This window comes from Geospiza fortis, unplaced genomic scaffold, assembly GCF_000277835.1.
Source record: "Geospiza fortis unplaced genomic scaffold, GeoFor_1.0 scaffold319, whole genome shotgun sequence".
NCBI classification, from domain to species: domain Eukaryota; kingdom Metazoa; phylum Chordata; class Aves; order Passeriformes; family Thraupidae; genus Geospiza; species Geospiza fortis.
The window spans coordinates 565233-573872 of NW_005054576.1; the positions used below are offsets into that span (position 1 = coordinate 565233).

The 8640-nt window shown below is 45.5% G+C and overlaps 1 protein-coding gene across 2 annotated transcripts in view; it reads left to right on the top strand.

Moving 5' to 3' along the window:
* Positions 1–8640, top strand: part of ELP3 (elongator acetyltransferase complex subunit 3) — a 104352-nt gene that overhangs the window by 57849 nt on the left and 37863 nt on the right. The gene's annotated exons all lie outside the window — the stretch shown is intronic.

Here is an 8640-nt window from a genome sequence, read left to right on the forward strand (position 1 = left end):
CCAAATCCACATGGATTGAAATCCCTCCAGGGATGGGAGTTCCACCATGGATCCACATGGATGTGAAATCCCTGCAGGGATGGGGGTTCCACCATGGATTCACATCCCCCCAAATCCACATGGATGTGAAATCCTGGTTCCACATCCCCCCAAATCCACGTGGATTTAAATCCTGGATCCACATGGATTTGAAATCCCTCTAAGGATGGGGACTCCACCAAGATCCAAATCCACATGGATTTGAAATCCCTCTAGGATTGGGGACTCCACCACGGATCCACGAGCCCCCAAATCCACATGGATTTGAAATCCCTCCAGGGATGGGGACACCACCGTGGATCCATGTCTCCCCAAATCCACATGGATTAAAATCCCTCCAGGGATGGGGACTCCACCACGGATCCACATCTCTCCAAATCCATGTGGATTTTCCATCTTCCAGGGATGGGGACTCCACCATGGATCCACATCCTTCCAAATCCACATGGATTTAAATCCTGGATCCATGAGCCCCCAAATCCACATGGATTTAAATCCCTGCAGGAATGGGGACTCCACCATGGATCCTCATCCCCCAAATCCACACGGCTTTAAATCCTGGATCCACATCTCCCCAAATCCACATGGATGTGAAATTCCTCCAGGAGTGGGGACTCTACCACAGATCCACATCTCTCCAAATCCACATGGATTTTCAATCTTCCAGGGATGGGGACTCCACCACGGATCCACATCCTTCCAAATCTACATGGATTTAAATCCTGGATCTGCATTCTCCCCAAATCCAGATGGATTTGAAATCCCTCCAGGGATGAGGACTCCACCAAGGTCCACACTCCCCAGATCCACATGGGTTGAAATTCTGGATCCACATCCCCCCAAATCCACATGAATTTAAATCCTGGATCCATGAGCCCCCAAATCCACGTGGATTTAGATCTCTTCAGGGATGGGGACACCACCATGGATCCACGTCCCCCCAAATCCACATGGATTTAAATCCCGGATCCACATCCCCCCAAATCCACATGGATTTAGATCTATCCAGGGATGGGGACACCACCAAGGTCCACATCCCCCAGATCCACATGGATTTAGACCTATCCAGGGATGGGGACACCACCATGGATCCATGTCCCCCCAGATCCACGTGGGTTTAAATCCCGGATCCACATGCCCCCAAATCCACATGGATTTAAATCCCTCCAGGGATGGGGACACCACCATGGATCCTTGTCCCCCCAAATCCACATGGATTTAGATCCTGGATCCGCATTCCCCCCAAATCCACATGGATTTAGATCCCTCCAGGGATGGGGACACCTCCAGGGATGGGGACACCACCATGGATCCTTGTCCCCCCAAATCCACATGGATTTAGATCCTGGATCCGCATTCCCCCCAAATCCACATGGATTTAGATCCCTCCAGGGATGGGGACTCTACCACAGATCCGTGTCCCCCCAAGTCCACATGGATTTAGATCCCTCCAGGGATAGGGACTCCACCAAGGTCCACATCCCCCCAAATCCACGTGGATTTAGATCTCTCCAGAGATAGGGACACCACCGTGGATCCATGTCCCCCCAAATCCACCTGGATTTAAATATATCCAGGGATGGGGACACCACCATGGATCCTTGTTCCCCCAGATCCACATGGATTGAAATCCCGGATCCACATCCCCCAGATCCACATGGATTTAGACCTATCCAGGGATGGGGACACCACCATGGATCCTTGTCCCCCCAAATCCACATGGATTGAAATCCCGGATCCACATCCCCCCAGATCCATGTGGATTTCAATCCTGGATCCACATCCCCCCAGATCCATGTGGATTTTCAGTCCCTCCAGGGACGGGGACTCCACCACCGCCCAGGGCTGGAACGCCCTTTCCGAGCAGGAATTATTCCCGATACCCAACCTCCACCTCCCCATGCGTAGCTCGAGGCTTTTTCCCCTTTTGTGTCGCACTCCTGGAGGGAATTTTAGCAGGAACATTGGGATGGTCAGGACGCTCTTTGAGGGTGTAAATAAAGCTAAAACGCTACAAACCCAACCTCCCCATAAACCCGCCCCATAAATCCTCCGCTGTTCCGTTCTGAAAACCCCGGCTCGGGGGTGACATCCTTGCGAGATCCCGGAGCCGAGTGACTTTAAAATGTTTTGATTTAAATGATTTCAAGCGTCCATTTCCAGGCCGGCAGGTGCGGAGCGCTGCCCCAGGCCGGGGTGTTGCAGAGGCGCGGCAAAGGCACCCTGGAATCCGCGCTTCTCGGTCACTGGGCCATTGTCTGCGCCGCTGAATGCAGATCCTAATCGTTAGGGGTTTTTAATTAGCCCGGCATTGACGGGGGAGATGCAAATGAGGCCGGGGGAAAATGGAGGCACGAGCTGCTGTTAATGCACGTAATTAAAGCGCTAAGTGATTGTTCCTTCCCCGCCGAGCCGCGAGTGTCACTCAAGGCAGGAGCTTTCAAGCGCTATAAATAATCCGGCTGATGGAGATAAGGGATGGAGCGTGGAGAGCTCAGATAATGCTCGTCTTACTCACACCATTTGAATTTAATCATCTCTTTTCAGGCGGGAGGAGCCCATTCAAGGAGCGGGCTTGAGGGGCACAGTCCGTCGTCCCAGTGGTTGAATTTTGAATCTCTGGTCATTCAAAAAAAATAGGTTTTTGGTGACCTTTACTCCGAGCGAATCCCGGCCTTTGAGTAAATTGCTTTCAGAAATTGCTGCTTTTATCCCCTTTTTATGTCCTATCTGCTGCAGCAGTTGGACACCTGGAGAGCGAGGAGATTAGAGGTGGCCAGTGAGTCTCGGGGCTGGGAAATGTTCGAGTGGAATCCCGTGAAATTCACCTTGCTTTGCTCCTTTTGGGGTTGTTTTGTTTGGTTTTTTTTGTTTATTTGTTTGTTTTTGTTTTTTGGGGGTTTTTTTTGAAGCTGGTTTCTCATTCATTGCGTGCCCAGCGTGGTCAGGAAAATCCGATTATTAAAACCTCCAGGTGGAATCTTGGAATTTTGGCTGATGTTGAATTTGGGGATGGGGCCCAAATCCTTTCCCATGGGTTTTCTGACTTAAAAGGTTTTTGCAAGAGCACAGAAATGGGAAAATATTGAAATTCAGGGTGTCACCTCCTGATTCCATCTCCTGTTAGCTCCTTGGAATGAGAGGATCTTTCCCAGTTCACACAGTTCCAGATTCTGGGGTTATGTTCTAACAGAGACTGACCTTTGCTTTCCTGTAATCCCAGTTTTCCTGGACAACAGCTGCAATGTCACTGGAAGCTTTTGGTGGGAGTTGAAAACAAAAATTTCATTTATTATTTACTGCGGAAAAATCCTCAGGTTTTCTCTAATATCCCATAAATTGGAGAATGTTACAGGGAAATTATATTTTAAGGTTTGAACCTCCAGGTTTGAGTTTCAGCTGATCTGAGCTGACTTTTTTTCACTTTAATTAAATCGAAATTTAAATTTAAACTTTTAATTCAATTGCTGCCACAATCTCTCATATCCTGCCCATTGGCCACACCCCCAAATTTACATTTACCTTCAGTAAATCTTAATTATCTAAAACCCATTAAACACCTCGAGGGGAGAAAACCTCGAGGAGGATTGGCTTAGCTTTGAAATTGGTGGTGCTTCCATTTGGAATATCCTCAGAAAATATTCCAGTGTATAAATTAATACATAATAATATTCCAATAAATAAATTTATAGCAATATTCCTCCCTGGGTCATCTGTAACCTGTCCCCGCGGAGCAGACGTGGATTAGCCCTGACTCAGCCCGGCGCTGATGGAAAACCTCCGGAGCTGCCATGGATGGTGGCCTCTGGAACAAATATTCTCGGGATTCAATTTGTCTTGGCAGGAAACAGCTCCGGAGGGTTTTTATCAGCCCCAGACACCTTTTAAGGTGTCTAATTAAAAAAAAAATAAAATAAAATAAACACACAAGAAAAGGCTACGATTCCTCTTAAATCCCGGCACGTGTTGGCATTTTCTACTCCCTTTGTTTCAGGAGAAACTTAATCAAAAGCAGTTTGTGAATGGGGAAAAGTTAAACCTTTAAATATTGGGATTTACAGGGAAAAGGGGCTGGGGAGGAGCGGCTCCCTTATCTCGTTTGAAATGAATGACTTGGGGAATCAGCTCGGGGGAGTTTTGAGGAATTAACAGGGAAATCTGCGTGTTCTTAAAGGCCAGTGGGGAGCAGAATTATCAGAATTATTATTATTGTTATTATTATTCATGCTCGGACGTCAGAGGTGCAGAGGAGCGGAGGGACAGAACTGAGGGTGAGCTGGGCTTTGCTGGCTGCGTGGAAAAAACGGGAATGTTGGTGAATCGTTCCTGTGGAGAAAAACGCCAATCACTTGGTTTTAAAATCGTAAAAGTTTCATAGGAATCAAATGGTTATAAAAATAGGAATACAATTAGAGTCATAATGATTGGGACAATTTGAATTAGGACAATAGGAGACAATAGAGACAAAGAGTTACGGACGTCAGGGTAACTTTTCTGGGCAAAATAAGCCCGAAAAAGGACACACATTAACAAAGGATTAACCCTTAAAAACAACAGCCTGTTGCATATTCATGCACCTCATACATGATGCATAAATTCCATTCAAACACAGGATTCTGTCTGGTCATCCTCAGCTTCTTCCTCTGAATCCTAACGGTGCCTTTAAGGTGGGAAGAAGTTCATTTGTTCTGATAAGGGAGCAATAAATTCATTTTCTCTGAAAGATTCAGGGGTCCTGGGGCTGCTGTCTCGCTGTGAGTCCTTTCTTTAAAAAAAGTATCCTACATTTTATTAGTTAGTTTCTATTAGTTAGTTTTTATGATTTTATATATATTTTTATATATTTATATATATATCTTTTTATATATGTTATATATATAATATATATTATATATATTATAATACATATCTTAATATAATTATTATATATAATTTATATATAAAATTTCTTATATTTATATATATTAATATATATATTTAATTTATATATGATTTATATATATTTTAAATATTCTATTTTAGTTATTAGTTATTAGTTTATTAGTTATTTTTATTAATTAGTTTCTATTTTATTTATTATAACCTAAAACTCTATTTATTTAAGAGAATGAATCCAGCATTGCTCTCTAACACAACACATACAATATTCATGTGAATATTTGCCAGAAGCCAATCGTAAAACACGTGCATTTTTCACAGTTCCCGCTTTGGGATGACGGGGAATGTCAACCCAGGCCCTGCTCCTCACCTCAGCTCCTCCATCCTCCCCTGCCAGGACACTCAGCCCGCTCACATCTCCTTCCTTGTCCTCGTTTTCCACCAACCGCCCTCACAAACTGGAATTCAGTTGTTTGGGGTTGGCTGAGGACAGCCAGGATCGTTTTCCTGCCCCTTTGGGAGCTGGATTTGAAGGAGCTGGATTGATCCATCAATCCGGGAGAAGCCTTGGAGCTGCCCCTGGGGCGCTGGAGGTGTGCAGGGAAGGCTGGGTGGAGCGTGGAGCAGCCTGGCCTGGATGGTGGGAGCTGCTGGGGCTGGAATGGGATGAGCTCTGGGATCCCTTCCCACCCCAAGCCCTCGGATCCCACTGACTGTCCTGGCCCCAGCCCTTGTGCTGTCCCCAGGCTGTGTCTGAGGGCTGAGCTGCCTGGAAAATCAGATTGTCCACCTCTTCTTTCCTTGGATGCTCCAGGCTGGATCCAGGCCTGGTTTAGGCAGGAATCAGCCAGGAAAAACCTGGATTATTGCGATCCCTGATCTCCTTCCCATCCTGGAGCCGGGTCTGGTGCGCCTTGGAGCTGAGCTGATCCGCTCTGGGGGTTTGTCCTGGACACGTTTGGGGTTGGGAAGCTCAGAGCTGCTGGGAGAGCTGGGAATGGGCACCTGGAGAAGGGAAGGACCCTCAGAGCCCTTCCAGGGACCTTTCCAGGAGCTTTGGGTGTTCACCTGGACCCTCAGAGCCCTTCCAGGAGCGGGGAATGTTCACCTGGAGAAGAGAAGGATCCAGGGAGAGCTCAGAGCCCCTTCCAGAGCCCAAAGGGGCTCCAGGAGAGCTGGAGAGGGACTGGGGACAAGGGATGGAGGGACAGGACACAGGGAATAGCTTCCTGCTGGGAAAAGTGAGATTCAGATGGGATCTTGGACAGGAATTCCTGGCTGGGCTGGAATTCCCAGAGAATCCCTGTGAGTGTCCAAGGAAAGGTTGGAGCAATCTGGGATCAAGGTTGGAATGGGATGGGATGGAAGGTCCATGGATCCCATCCCAAACCGTTCCAGGATTCTGGGATCCAGGACACTCAGGATCCATCCCCACGGATTTTTATGGGATTTGGGGATGGAGAAGGGAAGGGAGACCCTTCCTGGAGTCCCAAATTCCCAGTGAAACCTCTTGATCCTGAAATTCCTTCCCGGAGAGGAGCTGTGGTTGGGATGGATCCAGTGCCAGGCTGGGAGAGCTGGGAATGGAGGGAATTCCCTGGGACAGGGGAGCTTGGGGTGGGATTTGGAAGGAATTCCCAGAGAATCCCTGGGAGTGTCCCAGGAAAAGCTGGAGCGCCCTGGGGTAGTGGGAAGTACTGGGCTTGGAATGGGATGGGATTTGAGGTCCCTTCCCACCCAAACCATTCCATAATTCCATCATTCCATGATTCCATGACAATTTGTGTGTCAGTTTGTCCCAGCAAAGCCCTGGGGCAGCAGCTGGTGGGGCCACAGCAGCCACACCTGCTGCAGCTGGGAATTGCTGTTCCTGCAGGAACGCCCTGCTGGAGAGGGGTCGAGTGAGAACCAGGAACAAATCCAGGCTCTGACCCGGGATCACGTCTGAGTCACGAGGCCGAGTCCTGGCTTAAATCCGTTTAATCCTTGCCTGGTTCCTGACTGCACTTTCCCTTTAAATCAATTTAATCCTTGCCTGGTTCCTGATTTCACTTTCCCTTTAAATCAGTTTAATCCTCATCTGGCTCATGATTTTAGTTTTCCTTTAAATCCATTTAATCCTTGCTTGGTTCCTGACTTCACTTTTCATTTAAATCCATTAAATCCTTGCCTGGTTCCTGATTTCACTTTCCCTTTAAATCAGTTTAATCCTTGCTGGTTCCTGACTTCACTTTCCCTTTAAATCAATTTAATCCTTGCCTGGTTCCTGATTTCACTTTTCCTTTAAATCAGTTTAATCCTTGCCTGGTTCCTGATTTCACTTTTCCTTTAAATCCATTAAATCCTTGCCTGGCTCCTGATTTTAGTTTTCCTTTAAATCCATTTAATCCTTGCTTGGTTCAGGGTTCCCTGCCTGGCTCCTGATTGCACTTTTTCCTTTAAATCCATTAAATCCTTGCCTGGCTCATGATTTCTCTTTTCCTTTAAATCCATTAAATCCTTGCCTGGCTCATGATTTCTCTTTTCCTTTAAATCAGTTTAATCCTTGCCTGGTTCCTGATTTCACTTTCCATTTAAATCAATTTAATCTTTGCCTGACTCCTGATTTCACTTTTCCTTTAAATCCATTCAATCCTTGCCTGGTTCCTGATTTCCCTTTTCCTTTAAATCAATTTAATCCTCGCCTGGTTCCTGATTTCCCTTTTCCTTTAAATCAGTTTAATCCTTGCCTGGCTCCTGATTTCACTTTTCCTTTAAATCCATTAAATCCTTGCCTGGCTCCTGATTTCTCTTTTCCTTTAAATCAATGTAATCCTTGTCTGGCTCCTGATTTATCTTTTCCTTTAAATCCATTAAATCCTCACCTGGCTCCTGATTTCACTTCTCCTTTGTCAGAATGATTTAACTTTAATCATCAATCCCAAAAATTAATCTGCATGAAACCCAACCTGGGCTGTGGGATCCAGGCAGGGAAATCGGAGCCGTCCTTTATCCTGCCGTTCTCAGGGCTCGCTCAGAGTGGAGAATAACGCAGAAAAACAGAATAAATCTGTTTTCAACAGTTATTAATAACAGAAAAAGAGAATAAATCTGTTTTGAACAGAGTTATTAATAACAGAAAAAGAGAATAAATCTGTTTTAAGCAGAGTTATTAATAACAGAAGAACAGAAGGAATCTGTTTTTGTCCGTTGCTGTTCCAGCGCTGTGTCCCAGACACGCCGATTGATCTCGTCCCCATTGTTCTAACTCCGGGGTCTGGGACAATAAATGCTGCCATATCCACGGGATTCCCACTGGAAAATGCAAGGAAAGCACGGATTGGACTCGTTGTGGTGTTGTCTTTGTTCCTCCTGTGGCTTCCTCTTCAAATCTAGAACAGATTTTATATTTCCAGAAATACTCACAGCTCACCCCCAGCCAGGAATTCTCAGTAATTCCCAAATTTACAGCCACAAAACCCCTCTGGAAACGAGTCCAGCCAAAGCTCCCAACCCCAGGCAATGTTCCCTTTCCCCTTTATTTTTTTTTACTTTTTTTTTTGCCTCTTTTTGATCCAACTTGTTGGGGAGAATGATAAATCTATTATTATGATTATATTATTATGATATAATAATTATAGAAATGCATCGTTAAATAACTATAATATATTATTGATATATATTGTAATTAATATAATTATATACATATATTATATAAATATGTTTAATATATTATAAATACAA